The following is an 18,746-nucleotide window of genomic DNA, read 5'->3' on the forward strand; positions in this document are numbered from 1 at the left end:
AAACTAAAATTTGAAATGACATCAAGCACTTTTTCCAAACACAAGGTTATGAAACTAGAAATCAACTGTGAGAATAAAGCTGGTAGAATCACAAATATGCTACTGAATAACTATAGGATCAATGAACAAGTCACAGGGGAAATATAAATAAAGTAGCTAAAGACAAATTAAAAGGAAACATGTCCTACCAAAATCTATGAGATGCATCAAAACTGGTACTATGTGCAATGTTTTTAGCAATACAGGCCTACCTCTAAAAACAAGAAAAACGTTTATCTCCAATAAACACTCTAACATAACACTAAAGGAACAAGAAAAGGGAAAACAAAGAAAGCCAAAAATCAGTAGAAGGAAGGAAATCATAAAAAGCAGAGTGGAAATAAATGAACTAGAGATGAAAAAGAAATAGAAAGGATCAATGAAACTAAGAGCTGGTTCTTTGAAAAGATAAACAAAATTGACACACCTTTACTAGACTCACTAAGAAAAAAAAAGAAGACTCAAATAAGTAAAATCAGAAATGAAAGAGAGAAAATTACGACAAAGACCACAGAAAGAAAATTGATAGTAAGAGAATAATATGAACAGCTAAATGCAAACATATTAGATAATATAGAAGAAATGCAGAAATTCTCAGAATCAACAACCTTCCAAACTGAATCAAGAAGAAATAGTCTGAATATACCAAGCACATGCAAGGTGATTGAAATAGCAATCAAAAACCTAAAAAGTACAAAAGTTCAGAACCAGACGACTTCTCTGGTGACTTCTACCAAACACTGAAAGAAAATCTAATAGCTCTCCTTCTCAAACTCTTAAAAATATTGGAGAGAAGGTGATGATTCCTAACTTATTTTACAAGTTCAACATTGCCCTGATACCAAAAACAGACAAGCACAACAAAAAGAAGAAAATTACAGGTCAGTATTGCTGACAAACATAAATGCAAAATTATCAACAAAATATTGGCAAGTTGAACACAATAGCATATTAAAAGAATCATACATCACGATCAAGAGAAATTTCTTCCAGGGAGGCAAGGGTGGTTGAACATCCACAAACCAATCAACAGGATTCACCACACTAACTAAACGGAGAATAAAAATCCCATGATCATCTAATAAATGTAGAGAAAATATTTGACAAGATTCAGAATACATTTATGATAAAAACTCACAGTAAAATGGGTATAGAAGGAAAATATCCTTACATAATAAAGGCCATGTTAGTCAAGCCCACAGATAATATCACCCTCATCGGTGGAAAACTGAAAGCAATCCTCCAAGAACAGGAATGAGACAAGGATCCCCAATTTTGCCACTTATTCAAAATAGTATTGGAAATCCCAGCAAGAACAATTAGATACAAAGAGGAATTAAAGCTATCCAAATTGGAAAGGAAGAAGTAAAACTGTCACTATTTGTGGAAGACATGATTTTATATCTAGAAAATCCTAACGAATCCACTAAAAAACTGTTAGAATAATAAATGAAAACAGTACCTCAAATTTACTCAGAAGAATGCCTGACTCCATCCTGACACTACTGTCAGATGAAATGTGCAGCAGGGCCTGCAGGGTTGGACCAGAGCTTTCCTGATATCAATATACGGACGTCTTAGATATTGTTACCCCAGATACCTCACGTTCCAGGCAGCTGTGTTTGACAGACATATAGGAATGGAAAGCTGAGGTTTGTCCAGATGACCCGCACCATACATACACACTGACAAATGAGGGAAGGAGAAGACTAATGAGCAAAATCTTAGAATTTTTAAAAACTACAATGTTAGAGAATACCTGTCAATGGGAATTGCGGGAAGAAAACAACTTACAAGCTCCAAGGACTGGGAGAGGTAATGCTTGGAAGAGTGACAGCATGTCTGAATCAATTGACCTCTCCTCCAGGGCAGCCTGCAACCCCTACTGAGAAGAGTCTCAGACCATGCAGCTTGGCTGAGTCCATCAAGTCAAACCTCCCGTTGGGGAGGGTGAACATGGCTTCCTTGCCTCATTGTGAAGAAGTGTGCTCACCACTGTTTGCATATCTACTCTACGTGAAGACAGCAGAGCAAGGTCCTCCACCTTAGATCAGACCACATGGTAGAGACGGCCACCACAGAACTCTGAGAGGACTCATTTATCCCAACAGTATTCATGAAGCTCCCACTATGAGCAAGACATTATGCTAAGTTACTTGAGTGTAATAAAGATGCAATGATATGGCACCTAACCGGGGAGAGCTGTCCAATGGGGAAACCACTATGACTCAATGCTATAATGTTGGTCTTCTCTCCTTTCTCCCACTGTCATTCATGGAATAAATCATCAATAACTCCACTGAGTTGTCACACCAGAGTTGATGAGAAGAAGAAAAGACGGTCTATGCTGTGGTACCCATAATTGGGGCCAAAGAGAACTTCTTCAACCACCTGGAAAGACATTGGTTCATCACTGTGTTACCATATTTTCAGCTACCCACGCACCCTACAGCTTACAGTGGTACCAGCAACTTGAGGGGTCTGAATACTCTATTCTGGTTTGTTGGCTTCTCTTTAAGGTTTAGGTTTATGTCCTCTCTCTCAGCTACCTGAACAACTTATCCCTACTAAATCCCAGCTTCTTCTCTATGAAACTGGGGTTCCTCATTCTGGATTCCTGGCTTTCCTTTTTGTCTGTTTTTTCTTCTTCTAACCCAAGACTTTCCATCTGTCTTAGGGTATATTTACAGACTGCCCTTCACCAATCCACCAAAAGTTGTTGGGATCCATATTTCTATTCTTACTTTACTTGATTTGCCTGAGCGATCTTTTCCATTCTTGGCTTTAATTATCTTGAGGAAATTGGGAAAGCAATGATAGGAGGAAATTACAGACCCATATCCATCCCACACCTTCTCCTGGGCTCCATGCTCACATATCCAGCTGACTAACGGGCATGGTCATGTGTATGTGATTTAGTAGCTCAAACTGTCTTTATACATAGCCCAGGTGAACTCTTTCGCACCCCCAACCCATCTCTTCTTCCTCCCTCACTAAAGGACTTTGTTACCCACTTTGTGCAAGTCAGGATCCTGAGGGTCAGCCTCCATTCTCCCCTTTAAGAGGAGTTAAAACCTCAGTGAAGGTCACAGAACTCAAAAGGGCAAAGTAGGAGTCAGTGAGGGGAGAAGATGGGGTGTAGGACGGTGCGGAGGTTCACAGCAGAGCACTGGGCAGCTCCCCTGGGGAATGTGGATGATGCTGTTCTGTAAGGAGACAAGTGAGGAGCTTGTTCCTCCTGTTGGCCACACCCTCATTATCACTAGTTCACAGAGCTCACTCCTCCATGGAGTCAGGCACTGAGATGGGGGCAAGAAGAAGAAAGGGTTCTGTGTTATTAGGACAACGGGGAAGATACAATGAAGGGAACAACCTGAAAACAAAGCGAAAGTAAGTTTCAGCCCCCTCTACCCTGTACCCCTTCTGGGGGGTCGTAGCCTTGCCCTAGGCTTCAGGAGAGGGTGGGGGTGCTGGGATCTTTCACAGGAGACATGCCTTTATTATCAATTTCTAACAACAAAAACAGAAGCTGAGGGAGACAGATGATGAGTTGACAATCTGAGGAGCAGTTTTCCCTCAGATCATTTAGTCTTTACTTTCATTAATCATTTTTAACAATACTATTGAAGTGCACATAAACTTTGAATATTTAATTGGAAATGTATCAATTAGCTTAGATCTCAAAGAGCTTTTCTTCCCACCATGTTTAGCTGCAGAGAAGTTTCCTCTTTGGGGCTGCAGGATCAGCAGCACAGGTTTTCTTTCCTTTCTTTTCCTTTCAAGAACTTGGCTTTATAAGAAGGTAGTGAATATAGTTATATCTTTTTTTTATCATTTTGCTTTAATACAGAAAACAGAACCGCATAATTTCAACAGTTGCCCCACATCATTTTCAGATGAGAGAACAGAGTTCCAGAGCAGCTGGAGATCCACCCAAATTCCCATATGGGGTGGCATTAGGGGGAAGTGGAAGGCAGGGGGCCCGATGTCTCGCCAGGGCTGACTGCATCACCCTGCATGAGGATTGTCATCTACCACCATGATCTGAGTGGCAGGACTGCTAATGGACGAGGGCGCCAAGAAGGTGGCAATATTGTCTCCTGCGCATCTAACCACTGACTCGTCTGCTGCAAAGTGATTGACAGTTGGTGGGGCAACAAGTTAGAGACTGGATTTAGAAATTGACTTACTGTCTCAGCTTTCAGCCATTTTGTGGTCAATCTCCAGAGAGTCCTTCATCCTTGAAATTATTTGCAAAACATTTTATTTATTCGTTCTTCAGGGAAGATGGTCAGAATTATTTAATTGTTAGCAAGTGTGCTATCCAATAGTAATAAATGTGTCAGACATTCAAGTCACAAATTAATTTTTTTAGCTGCTGCATTAAAAAAAAAGTAAAAATGGGCCAGCTCCATGAAGTAGTGGTTAAGTTCACCACACTCCACTTCAGCATCACAGGTTTACAGGTTCAGTGTGGACCTACATCACTTGTCAAGCCATGCTGTGGCAGGGACCCACATACAAAATAGAGGAAGATTGGTGCAGATGTTAGCTCAGAGCAAATCTTCCGCACTAAAAAGGAAACCATAAAAGCTATGTTCAATAAATTTAAAACAAACAGTTAAAATTAAGCTGAGGGTTATTTTTCTCTAGTCCAAGATATGCAAAGTATCATTTCAACATGCAATCAATATAGAAATCTTTAGGGAGACATTTCACTTTTCTTATCTTAACTTCAAGATATGGTTTATATTTTACACATGCAGTCCATCTCAGCTTGGACTATTGGTCTGGCTACACTTTAGGTGCTCAGCAGCCACATGTGGCTGGTGACTACTGGATTTAGCAGCACAGATTCTCCTCTGAATGCCTCAGAAGCACTGAGCTGGATGATCTTTAGAAAGGCCCCTCCAACTACACAGCTCCTTGATTCTGGGCCAGCCTGCAGCAGGAGGTCTCACTTAGAGAACAAAAGCCACTGGGATTCTTTCCATGCTCAGAGTCCAGTCAGCGGGATGTCTCAGGCCAGTGGCATCAGGGCAGGGCTGGTTCTGGTGTCTCAGAAGAAGTGGTGGATCAGGTGGTTCCCTGGGTTCTTCCTGATCTGCAGGGGAAATGACCAGTTCTGAGGTTTCCTGCTCCCCAGGAGCGCTGCACGGGTCCCGTAGCAGGGTTCCCAGTCTGGAAAGAAATCCTGGGATGAATGTGTCCATCTGGGAGTCAGGGAAGCATGGTTCTCATATCCTGTCAGTTGTTCCCCCTAAAATTCCACACTGGAAACACATTGCTTCAGAAATACGAAGACGTACCTGCAGTGTTCAGTTCCCACGTCTATCTTTCTGTGATTTGCTGTTGATTCAGGATTTGGCTCTGAATCCTGACATTTATTTTTCTGTAACACAACAAAACAAAAATCAGACATTGAAATGTCTCATGGACATTATTTAATATGCCATATGCATTAGTACTGGATTTTTTTTTTTGAACCAATTGAGATGTCACTATGCAGATTGACTAAGAGAAATCAATTTCATTTATCATCTGGTTGCTTCAAGAAGGGACTAGACTGTGAATTCTGGTGGATATTGGAGACAGACAATCTGTGGGAATCAGCTTCTACTCACCTGGACCTTGAAGATGTCTCCTGAGCATTATGCCACATGCAGGAATGTTTTCAAATCAATGCAAGTTTTAATATGTAATGATAAGCTTTAAAATTAATATAGCATCTAATATCATGAGAACTTGCTATTTGTTAGGCATTATACAAAATGTTTTCTTATATTATTTTATCTATTTACTGATTGAGGTAATATTGGTTTAGAACATTATATAAATTTCAGGTGTAAATCATTAAATTTTGAATTCTGTGTAGACTACATTGTGTTCACCACCCAAAGACTGATTACTATCCATCATCATACACACGGACGTTGTCACTTCTTTCCCCCCCTCCTCTCCTCTTCCCCTCTGGTAACCACCAATCTAATCTCTGTCTCTATGTGTTTGTTGTTGCTGTTGCTGTTTTTATGGTCTACTTATAAGTGAGATGATATGGTATTTCACTTTCTCCATCTGACTTATTTCACTTAGCATATTACCCTCAAGTTTCATCCATGTTGTTGCAAATAGCAAGATTTCTTCTTTTTTTTTTATAGCTGAGTAGTATTTCATTGTATATATACTGCATCTTCTTTATCCATTCATGCAAGATGGACCTACATATTGTTTCGAAGTCTTGGCTATTGCGAATAACACTGCAATGAACACAGGGGTGCATATATCTTCATGCATTCATGTTTTCATGTTCTTTGGATAAATATCCAGCAGTGGAATAGCTGGATCATATTGTAACTCTATTCTTAATTTCTTGAGGAATCTCCATACTGTTTTCCATAGCAACTGCACCAGTTTACATTCCCACCAGCAGTATATGAGAGTTCCCTTTTCTCCACAGCCTCTCCAACAGTTGGTATGTCTTGTCTTGCTAATTATAGCCATTCTGACATGCCTGAGGTGATATCTTATTGTAGTTTAGATTTGCATTTCTCTAATAATTAGTGATGTTGATCATCTATTCATATGCCTGTTAACCATCTGTATATCTTCTTTGGAAAAATGTCTGTTCAGAACTTGTGCCCATTTTTTAATTGGATTGTTTGTTTCTTTGTTGTTGAGATGCATGAGTTCTTTACATATTTTAGATATTAACCTCTTGTCAGATGCATGTTTTGCAAATATCTTCTCCCAATTGTGAAGTTGTCTTTTCATTTCGTTGATGATTTCCTTTGCTGTGCAGAAGATTTTGAGCTTGATATAGTCCCAATTATTTATTTTTTTGTTTTATTTCCTTGCCTGGTTTTAAATTTAATACATGGATAAGTAACAGGTATTCACTAAAGAAAATCTGAGTAAAATGAGATGTAAAAAATGACAATGAAAGGTGCTCCGTATTTACTTTTACTTTGAAATTTTCTTCATATATTTTTAGATAGAAATAGGATTACTTAGTTATGTATACATGTGTATATATTCTTGTACATATACGTTTTTTAGTGGGGTTTGCATATTTGGCTTTATATTCCCTCCTTTTTGTTATTACTGTGAGCAATAGTCAGGTCTTTTTTCTTTTTTTTTTGAAGAAGAAGGTTAGCCCTGAGCTAACTACTGCCAATCTTGCTCTTTTTGCTGAGGAAGGCTGGCCCTGAGCTAACATCCGTGCCCATCTTCCTCTACTTTATATGTGGGACGCCTACCACAGCATGGCTTTTGCCCAGCAGTGCCATGTCCGCACCCTGGATGTGAATTGGAGAACCCCAGGGCGCCGAGCAGCAGAATGTGTGAACTTAACTGCTGCGCCACTGGGCCAGCCCCAATCAGGTCTTTAAATAATCTATGTGAATATTATTTTTAATAACCAAAGATAATTAAACACCCTTCTATGTCTCTTAACCCTATCTGACACTGGCTAAGCTATTTAATCTTGTTCCTCACTTTCCACATGTGTACCTTGTATACATACATATCTTTTAGAGGTATTAAGAGGCTTACTTTATCATATTATGTGAGCATAATGCGCACAATGCTCAGATATCAGTACCTGGTGCATCATGAGTCTTCAATGATGTTATGAAGTCTTTTTATTCCTATATTATCAAGCAAGAGAAGTTTACTTTGTCAAATAATTTTTACAGTAAAATCATAGCAACTCATATAGGAAAACATGTAAAGTTAATCAAAACACATCAAAGAAATAAAACCATGTATTCCTTCACGAATAATCATTAAAATTTTAAAAAATTCCCTTCACTCTCTTTAAAAATTTTCCTATCAATATAGACATTTATATTTTTAAGATGTTATTATATACTAATGAATTTTTCTCTCTTTATACTGTGACTATTTTAAAATTTTATTGACATATCCACAGAACACTGTTTTCAATGGCTGCATCATATTCTATCCTTTGAATACAGTATAAATCAGGTGTCTTTTTCCCTGTTAGTCACCCTTTACTCTGATACATAAGAAGCTGCCGGAGCGTTTTCCTCTGAGCACAGCTGTCTCGCTGTGGACACCGCATTTCTGCTCTGTGCGGTTCTTCTGAGTCCAGATGTGACACCATGTAGGGAAGGTAGCAGAGGTCAGCTGACAAGCTTTTCTGTGCCTTCCTGTCTGAAAGGGCTTATGTTCTCAGATTGAGTTTCTCTCAGGTCTTGCTCTCCACCTTAGCTTCTACCAACAGTTTAGGTAATTAGTGAGTTCCTCTATGGGTTCGAGAAACCAACTGTGGCCCACACGGAGGGAACGCGATGGTCAGGAATTACAGGGACAGACGCAATCAAAGGAGCTTGTGAACATCAGAGGCAGGAAGAGAAAGGTGGACAGACTGACTCTATGTCCCCCTTTCCTGTGACTCTCCTTCCTTTCTTCCAACGGCCTCCTTGAATTGGGAAATAGAAGCTGGATCCTGGGGGGAGGAGATGATGGGGATGAGTATGTTGCTGTGACCTTGGAAATTATTGAATAAATAAGGGACTATGTATGGCACAGATGCAAGATGATATTCATATTACCCCATGGGGCGCTCAGCATGTGCTGTATGAGAAGAAGGCATGGACTAAAGGGTAGTCTTCGTTTACCTCAGAATCATTTCAGAGGTGGTATCATAAATGATGCAATTTTTGTTGTTTTATGTTTTGGAAAACAAATTGCTAATTTATTTACATTTCACATATTTTGTGAAGAATCCTAATTCCTCAAGTCCTGGTCACACGGTTCAGGACAAAATGATAAATTGTGTCAGTGAACATTCCACAAAGGTTAGATTTCTTTTTTCCGTGGGGGTAGGAACAATGCACAGCACTTTTTTTATCCTCAAGGATCAAAAGGACAGACTCTGGAGCTAGACTACCTGGGTACAACCCTTCTCTGCTGTGTACCTGCTGTGTGACTTGGACACGTTCCTGAGACTCACAGTATCTCACTCTCCTCATAGGTCACATGGGCTTCATGATAATGCAAGAGACCTCAGAAGTTAACGTGAGGGTTAAAGGAGCTCATATGTGCAAAGAATTGAGAACACTAACAGTGAACTCGCTCACAGGCAAAATTGTTAGCTATTCTTCTCTTGGCTCACTCTCTCTTCTTTCACAGAGAGAACCAAGAGTTATTCAAAATATGGTGGGTTCCTCTAATGGCCCCAGTGGCTCAGAGCTCTGCTCTGATGGCATCATGTTGACACAGCCTGAATGTGAAGTGAGGAACCGTTTTTCTCCTCCTCCAGAAAACAGACACTTGCTCCATCCCAAATTTACCTCAAGTATTCTGTTTGTCAGAGAATTGTGATCTTTAAATTTTCAGGGTAGCATCATGGTCCAGTTAAAAAAGCCTGGACTCCCTGTCTTTGACCAAACACATTACCTCTCTGAGCCTTAATTTCTTTATCTATAAAATGGGCAGACAATAATTATATTGCAGGGGTGTTCTGATAACTGTATATGGTCACGTATATGTACTGTATCTAGGAGTCCTGTGTTCACAATGACTCCCTCCCTCAGCCTGAGTCATTCACAGTTAGTGGAAGTCTCTGGATGGTGATGTGATAAATGGGGCCTGTGTCCACTCTTTCCCAGACAAGACTTTAATTCATTAGGAAGCAGTGCTAAATGAAACTTTGGGAACATAATGGTCAGGAGTGCTTCCTGCTTAAGGTGGGGCCTAATGTGTGAGCGTAACCCATGCTGGCCTCCTGGAAAGCTCAGGAAGTGCAGCAGAGGAGGCGAGCCTGAGGCTGGGAGCCCAGGCAGGAGGTAATTGAGTTTGCTCCTGTGGGAAGGCTGTGGTGGGGCAAAGACCCAGTTGTTGGGCACCGCCAGTGCTGAGGGTCCCACCTGCATGACAGTCAATGTCCATAGCTTTTTCTTTAAAGTTTATGGTAAAAATTGAAGTAGATGTTTGAAAAATTTTACTTGCCTTAATTTTGTTGTTTTTTTCACCTAAATGAATTGACTGGGGTTTTTACTGAAATGATACACGTGGGATGTGCCATAATTTTGTTTGGTGTCTGCCGGTACCAGTGTATAACTGTATTTTCAGTGTCTGCAGTGGGCATCATACAAGACATGTGAACTCTCTCTCTGTTGCCCTGGAGGTTGACATTTCAGGTTGCTCCACCTTTACCTGCCCTTGTCCACCTGCCAACAAAAAAGGGAAATTCCCATGAACACCTGACACAGAAAAAGAAAACAATAAAGAATCTCTTTCATCTCTCATCTATGATGGAATAATGGAGGAGCAACTCAGAAGCCCAGAGGGAGAAAATTATGAATGTTCCCATGACTGTCCTGTCTGTTAGACTGCATCACCAAGGAGAAGGCAGGAAAGTGAGGGCCCTGGTCCTTGAAGGATCCACATCAGTGAGAGGAAGGTGTGGTGTGACTTGGTGTAAGAAGAGGAAGTGGCGGCTCTGGTGGTCCTGGGGGGCCCTTCAGTATCTGCTGCAGAGCTGAGCAGATTAGGTGGCTCTGGTGATCCGTGGGTGCTCAACTGATGGGGAGTAGGGTTCGCAGTCTGGGTGGGAATGTCTCTGTGGAGTGGGTGGGGGCAGTTCTGGAGTTGACCTAATTCTGTTTCAAACTTTCCTGTTCCCTCCTTAATTTTCACATATAGAAACGTTGCTCCAGAGATGTGAGGACATGACTTGCGAATCATAAAATTAAAATTAGTTCCTCTGCTAATTTGTTTGGATTCAGCACTCGGGAGTATGAAATATGGACAGTATTTTACAATATAAATAAGAAGCAAGCTGAACTTTCAAATTAACAGTATTCATACCTCGTTTAAAAAGCCATAGACATTTTGATTTGAAATACAATGGAACATTTTGTTTTATGATTATTTGGGAAATTACTGTATTGATTATAACTCAGAGAAATCAAATTTCACTTGTGTTCTGGGTGCCCTTCAAAAGAGATGAGATTGAAATTGCCAGAAGGAATAGCACACAATCTGTGGGAATGGGACCGGCTTCCACTCGACCTGGACCTAGGAATCATCTCTTGAACATTATGTCACAGAGAGGCATATTTTTAATAATGTTAATTTCTATATGTAATAATAAGCCTTTAAAATTGATATTATATGTAATATGTATCGAGGACATGCTAGCACTGTTCTAAGGGTTTTCTTGCCTTATTTCACTTACACTTCTCAATCTTGGGAGTTACTGGTACTATTATCTCCCTTCGGCAGATGAGAACATGTGGAAAAGGTGACTGATCCCAAGCCGCAAAGCTGACACATGTGGGAGCTTGGATAAGTAGCAGATGCTCATTGAAGAGAAATCTGAGTAAAGCTGTTATGAAGTGATTCCAATAAAAGCCATCGTCATTTACTTTCAAGTGTTTTCTCTGCATATTTATACATAGTAGGATGCTTGCTTGGATCATTACACATATATTTGTTTCATTTTAAATGGGCTTTACACATACAGTTTAATATTCTGTTCTCTTAGTTAACTTGATATTTTGAAAATATATCAGGTCCCTAAAAAATTTATGTGAATATCGTTGCTAATGACCTTTGAAGATAACCACCATCCTATACTACTTACTGATTTTGATGTTGGCTGAGTTATTTAATCTCTGTCTCAATTTCTACACCTATAATTGATTAAATAAATATCTTTCAGAGACTTAAGAAAGTTACATTAGCCCAGTAAAGATGATAATGAACATAAAATAGAAGTAATAGTGCCTGACACATAATAAGCCCTTTATGATGTTTTCAAGTTATATATTTTTATTTTTTGAGGAAGAGTAGTCCTGAGCTAACCGCTGCCAATCCTCCTCTTTTTGCTGAGGAAGACTGGCCCTGAGCTAACATCCATGCCTATCTTCCTCTACTTTATATGTGGGATGCATACCACAGCATGGCGTGCCAAGCGGTGTCATGTCCACACCAGGATCTGAACCAGTCAACGCCAGGCCGCTGAGGAGATTCGGTGGCGAATTTAACCGATATGCCACTGGGCCGGCCCCCAAGTTATACTTTTATTATTACAAAAAAACAAGAGAAAATTTCCTTGTTAAATAATATTTTATTTGTGAAAGTTTTTGCAGTCCAATTTTGAAAATTTATAAAATCATTAAACCATAAAAAAGAAAATAACCTATCCACTCTATCAGAAAAAACATCTATCTTAAAACTCAAATATTTCCTCTTTTTGTTTATTCCACCAACAAAGACATGTATATATTTGAGATTTAACGTATACTCATTCATATTTTAAGTGACTTTTTGATATTTGAATATAAACATTTTCATTTTTGTTACTAAATTTTCAAAAGTGCCATTTTTAATGGCTTCATAATATTCTATCATTTGAATGCAACATAAATTGTTTGCTTCTTTCCCTTTGTTCATCATTGAATTTGCCACTAAATTTTTAGAGGTTATGTGGAAAAGCTGACATCACTTTTGACTCCTGAGGTCTGTTCCTCGAAGACACTATATCTCCAGGTCCACTGATCTTCCGTACAGTACACGAGAAAATCCATTCAAAGAATTCAGCATAGATATTTTGAGAAGCGTAATCCACATTTTCCATGCATTCCTTCTGGAACGTGCTCCTCTTCTCACAATGGATGTGTTCCTTTCAGGTTCTTTTCTCTAATTTGCTTGTGTAAAAAGTATAGGGAACTAAGAAGGTTCTGTTTTGGCTGAAGAAGGTAATGGACCCCCATTAAGAAACCATCATGGCCATAAAGAGTGTAAATCAGGATGTAAATCAAAGAAATATGAACCCACCAAAGGTGGGAGAAGAAGGGCTGAACGATCTTGTGTCTAATTCCATCTCTTGTGTGAGCCTGGCCCGCAAATGCCTACTTTTTCCTTCCAATACATCTCACATTTGAACAATAGCCTGTGAATCCTTGAAATAAGGGCTAGAGAGAAGGAATATGTTGATGCTGTTTGAGGAATTTTTAATTAAAGTGTACAGTACGCAGAGGAAATCTGCAAGGAGGTATCTATATATTTACCAGAAGCCCACTGTAGATAATGATTGTCAGAAATAGAAAATAAGGATCTTTTTATTCTTTTATATTGAAAAGTCAATTGAAAATTTATTTTATTTTTGTTTAAAGATTGGCACCTGAGCTAACAACTGTTGCCAATCTTCTTGTTTTTCCTGCTCTTTTCTCTTCTCCCCAAATCCCCCCAGCACATAGTTGTATATGTTTAGTTGTAGGTCCTTCTAGTTGTGGAATGTGGGATGCCACCTCAACGTGGCCTGAGAGCAGTGCCATGTCCGTGTCCAGCATCTGAATCAGCAAAACCCTGGGCTACCACAGCTGAGCGCGTGAACTTAACCCCTCAGCCACAGGGCCGGCCCCTGAAAATTTATTGACACTTTATTCTGTGAAAACACCTGATCCTTCAAATACTGGGGATGTGCTTCAGCACATAATAGTAATTCATGTCAGTTAATATTCCATAATAGTTAGTTCTCTCTCCTCTTTGGGGACGGAACAGTGTACTGTTTCTCTTATTGTCCTGCAGTTAAGAAGTGGTTAGTGTGAGAGGCAAGAAGAGCCAGATTATCTGGGGCCCTACTCTGCTCTGCCAATTAGCCACGTACCAGCTGTGTGACTTGACAAGTGACTGAACCACTTGGTACTTACCTCATGACTCAAATATCCTTGATGATAATGGAACAGACCTTGTAGGTAGTGTGGGTTAAAGGAACTGATATAGTCAAAGAATTGAGACCGTGGATAGAGGACTTACACACACACACACACACACACACACACATACAATGCCAGCTCTTCTGGTCTTAGCAGATTCTTTCATGGGCAGATCAAGGGTCACCCAATATGATGGGCTAATCTAAGAGTCTCAATGAATTAGGAGCTCTGTTGTGATGACATCATATGGGCACAATCCTTTCCCCCACACCTCCCTGAAAAAAAACATTGCTGCATCCTTAATTTACCCCCAGATCCCCTAGTGTTCACTTAAAGAACTGCAATCCTTAAACTTTTCAATATGGTCTCACAGTCCAGTTCAAAAACATGGACATCTTGTCTTTGGCTGATCATTAAGCCTAAATTCTCTAAGCTTTAATTTCTTTAGTTTGAAAATGGACCAATAATAGTTATATTTCAGAGGGGTTGTCTTGAGTATATATGATAATAATGGCTCATGGTAATTCCTCTCTCTGTCTGAACCTTGTCCACTTACTGAGAGTTTCTGGATGGTGAGATGATGGACAGTGGCACAGCCATCATGCTCTCAGTACCTGGACAGGACTTTAATTCATTGTTAAATAGTGTCAAATAAAGCTTTGGAGGCACAAATCCTCAGGTCAGCTGGAAGCTAATGTGCAAGCCTAATCCAAAATGGCTTCCTGGAAAGCTCTGAAAGTGCTGCAGAGAAGGAGAGGCTGAGGCCAGGAGCCCAGCTGGGCCTGGTTGTGGTTGCCACTGTTGGGAAGGATGTGGGTGGGCACACACCCAAGGAGGGGATCTTGTGTGGGTTGTCTCAACAGATCTAGTACTGTGGTCCCATCCAGCACAGTAGTAAATGGCCACATCTTCATTTTCTATGGCATGTATGGTAAGCATTGAAGTGGAAGTTTGAGAATCCTTTCTGGCCTCAAGTTTATTTTTCTTCCCACCTAGGTTAGCTAGAGCTGGGCTTCCTGTGAAGCGCACATAAATCAGATGCTCCAAAGCCTTATTGGGTTTCTGCCGGTACCAGTGAATGTATTCCCCCTCAAAATCTGAGCTTGTTATCTTGCAATATATGTTAACACTTTTCTTTACTGCTTTGGTAATGGATATCTGGGACTGCTCCACTTTTGTTAACCCAAGTCCAACTGTAAGTAGAAAAACAGAATTTCCAATGAACTTCTGACAATATAAGAAACATTGAAGAATTTCTTTGCTCACTCGTCTAGAACGAAATGGTCAAGGAGTGTGACTCACCAGCCCAGAAGGACAAGAAGGTGAATGCTTCCAGCAGTGACATCCTGTCTGCCAGGCTGTGTCCTCAAGCAGAAAGCAGGAAAGTGAGGACCTCATGACTGGATGCCACAGGTCAGTGGCAAGTAGGCGTGGCCTGAACTGGCGAGGGGGAAGGAAGTGGTGGGTGAGGTGGGACCTTGGCCTTTAGTGCTGGCCTCAGATCTGAGGTTGCTGATTTCTGTGGGCCTCATACCCTGTCCATCTCAGGATAAGGCTGATGGTCTCCTTAGGGCTGTTAGGCTTTTTTTCTAAAAAACATGTTTTTTCACCTTTTTAATCTTCAAGGCAATCACATGATACGGATATTTGTAGTTTTCATTTTATAGATGAAGAAAATGGGGTACAAAGGACTGATGGCCTCAACGAAAGCTGTGTAGGTTATAATGGGACATGCTGGCAAAGTTATTCATTGAAGATACTCAGAGAAACAGAATAAAGATGAAAATAAGGACACGTGTGATCCTGTCACCAAGACAAACAACCATTATCATGATGATGTGTTAACTTCTAGATTTCTTCTTTGTGTATACATACATGGATATTAATGTTATTTTGTGGCCTGTAAATATTTTTATAAGTTACATGTGGAATACGTATAGTCTTTTTTATTCTTCTCCTTTCTGTTCATTCTATATTCTGAACAAGTTCCCATGTCATTGAAGCATTTTTTAAATTTCAGCCACTGTTTCCTGTTCATCTCTATCACTTAGAAGCTGCCTGATCCTGTGCAAATTGCTCAATCTATTTGTACCTCAAATTCATCATGTGAAAACAGATGCAATAATTACACCTATCTCAAAAGTTTCTGCAGATTAAGTCAGCTAAGGTACCTGGAACAGACTCTAGAAAACAACATATTTTCAATAATAGTTAGATATCATCACCGTTACTATCATTTTTTTTTAATTCAACTTCCTCATGCTGTCAACAGTTTCATATTTTTCCCAACTTTCACTGTTAAATGCTTTGGTGACCATTTGGAAATAGAAACCCGGGAAAGCACTCAAATATTATTGGCATTTCCCTTTTCCACTCTTAGAGAACTTTTTTGCTATTTTTCCTTTTACCTTTCTTCAGCTAAGCTTCTTCACTTGCTTTTTATGATTTCCGTATGGATTTCTATGAAAAATTTGTGTGTGTTAGAGCTCATTAAACCCAGGGCAGCGCTCGTCCCCAAAACTTATGTCCAGCTCCATCCCGTATCGTGTAGGGTCAACGGGAACACAGACTGGCTTGGGTCCTCCTGAGGAGAAAAAAGAGGAAGAAGCTGGTTTGGTGGCTGGATTTTTCCCTGAGGCAGGTGCCTTATTTTCCCTCTTTTCTAATAAATATCATTTCTAAGTTTATCAACACTGGGGAGTTGATGTTGAGGAGGAGAGGGTGGTGGATCAGAAGTCCTGCAGCTGAAAACTAGAAAGACTCACCGCACAGGGGCAACAGAAGGAGGAGGGGTGGGGTACCAATGCTCACCCTGGGTCAATGCTTCTGAGCAGGTGTTGTAATGGACCAAATATTTATCAGATTCTCTGGAAACTGGTTCATTATTTTGGCACCAATATATAACTAAGGTAACAGATGCAATGTTGAGGACTGTACGAGAATGTGTTTTTTCCTACTATGGAAATAGATATTTCTGATTGTACTGTTTCGACTATTAACTGGAAAGAGAGGGAGAGAATGAAACAGACTTTCTCTGAAATACTCAGAGACAGCATTAAATAATTTCTTTAGGTTCTCACGTAATCTGAACAGAAGGAAGAACAAACTCACTAGCCCAGAGAAAAGGGCAGATGATTGCCAGTAGCCAGACATCTTGTCTACCCAGGCTTTGCCTCCAAGGCCAAGGTGGAGAATTGAGGATGCTGGTGGCCAGTGTCAGGTGTGTGTGCCTGCTGGTTTCAGGGAAGGAAATAGGTGGGTCGAACAGGGGCCCCCATCCATGACATTTCTGAGGTGCCTAGTTTATCTGGAGAACATTAGTCAGGTTGTGGCAACAACAAGCCCACAAGTTCATTTCCAGATATTTGGGTAAATAGATAGACAGTTAGATATAGATATCGTGATGGAGATGAAGATGGAGAGGGAGACAGAGATAGACAAAGAGATAGAGATAGACAAAGAGATAGAGATAGGTGTATCTAGTGGAGAGAGCAATACTGGCAATGTCCTTGAGGGAAGGCTTTTCTTGACTAGTTGTCCCAATTATTCCATACAAGGGGATAAAGACAAAAGTGAAATTTAATTATAGGTACTAATAATTAATCCCAGTGAGTACTTACTCTACTCCAGACTTGATGCTAATCATTTTGGACTTATAATGCCATAATTGTCACAACAGTCATTGCAGTCGGTTTTACATCGCTGGAGATGCTCCCTTCACTCCTGTCCTCTGACTCCAGAGTCCGGCGTCCTTAACTTTGTAGTCTATGTGGTCTATGGAAAAGCCTTTTGTTTCTCCCTATATATATCACGATTGTCAGTTTCTCTCAAGGCTCTGAATTTTAAAGACTGTTTACTGGATTCAAACAATACTATTTTCATTGGTTCTTGATAATTCTTTTTATCTAGACTAGTTCTGTCTTTCCTTAGGGCCAAGAAGCTTCATGGATTGAATTTATTTAAAACCCTCTATTTTGTCTACATAACTCCATGTACTTATTACCTCGTAAATAGGACCTCCCATAGTACATAAGACTTCTTTTTACTAATTAAAAAAAGACGCACCTCTAGGCGGAATAATTAGAAAAGGCAGTCTTTCTCCAGGCTGCCCCAGCTCAGCTCCTAAGTGTAGAAGGGGGTAAACAAGGGAGGGGATTTTGGCCCCCACAGGTGGCACCTCACCCAGGCACCCTAGAGCAGAGCACCTGGTAGAACAGACACATGCTACAACTCAGTGTGTGTTGCAGGGGAGTGTCGCTATTGTATATAAATGATATATCTCATCTCTTCCTCGTTCTGATAGTGGAGGGAGGCACTAAACTTACAGATTTCCAATGGTTTCCTCCAGCTTGGAACAGTGTCTTTCTGGTTAGCTCAGTCTCTTTGGTACAGTCTTCATCTTTTCTGTTTTTCTCTTCCTCCTCTTGTCCCCAGATGACGTGACTACACACACACATGGGAGGAGTGTTAGTTCTTGTAGTCTCCGCCTGCCACTCTCTGCATCCTCACTGACTTCCAGCCCTTTACCCTGCTGGTCTCTGGGATTTGGCCTCTTCCTCTGAATCGGCTGGTGCAATAACCAGACCTGAACCCCACCAGTGATTCACACCACGCCTTGGAATATGAACTTCCCACCTTGCAGATTCTCATCCCCATCCTGAGTGCACTGCATGCTCTGGTCCCATCAGCACTTCTCCCCCTCTTAGAGACTCTGAGAGGCATTTGGAACTGCTATGTGTGCAGCCTGTGGGGAAAATCAATGCTGGTTTGGGCTCATCTTTTGCAAATACCTTCCACTATTGAAGTTGCTCTATTATGGCCATATTGGGAAAACCTGACATCAGCCAGATGTTCTCAGATCCTCCATCCATCTATCTTGGGTTTCTGTTGAAGTTTCTATCCTTCTCCGATAAGACCCTCAGAGACAAGGGAAGCAGAAGTCCCTTTACCTACTGTCTCTCCACCATCTCACAACAAATCCCAGCCAGAAGTGCTGCTGCTCCCTCTTGAGGTGGA

The 18,746-nt window shown here is 40.5% G+C and overlaps 1 protein-coding gene across 1 annotated transcript in view; it reads right to left on the reverse strand.

The window, feature by feature from the left end:
• Window positions 1–18,746, reverse strand: part of LOC103545034 (platelet binding protein GspB-like) — a 476,815-nt gene that overhangs the window by 379,489 nt on the left and 78,580 nt on the right. The gene's annotated exons all lie outside the window — the stretch shown is intronic.

The sequence above is a fragment of the Equus przewalskii genome, chromosome 4 (assembly GCF_037783145.1).
Source record: "Equus przewalskii isolate Varuska chromosome 4, EquPr2, whole genome shotgun sequence".
Classification (NCBI taxonomy): Eukaryota; Metazoa; Chordata; class Mammalia; order Perissodactyla; family Equidae; genus Equus; species Equus przewalskii.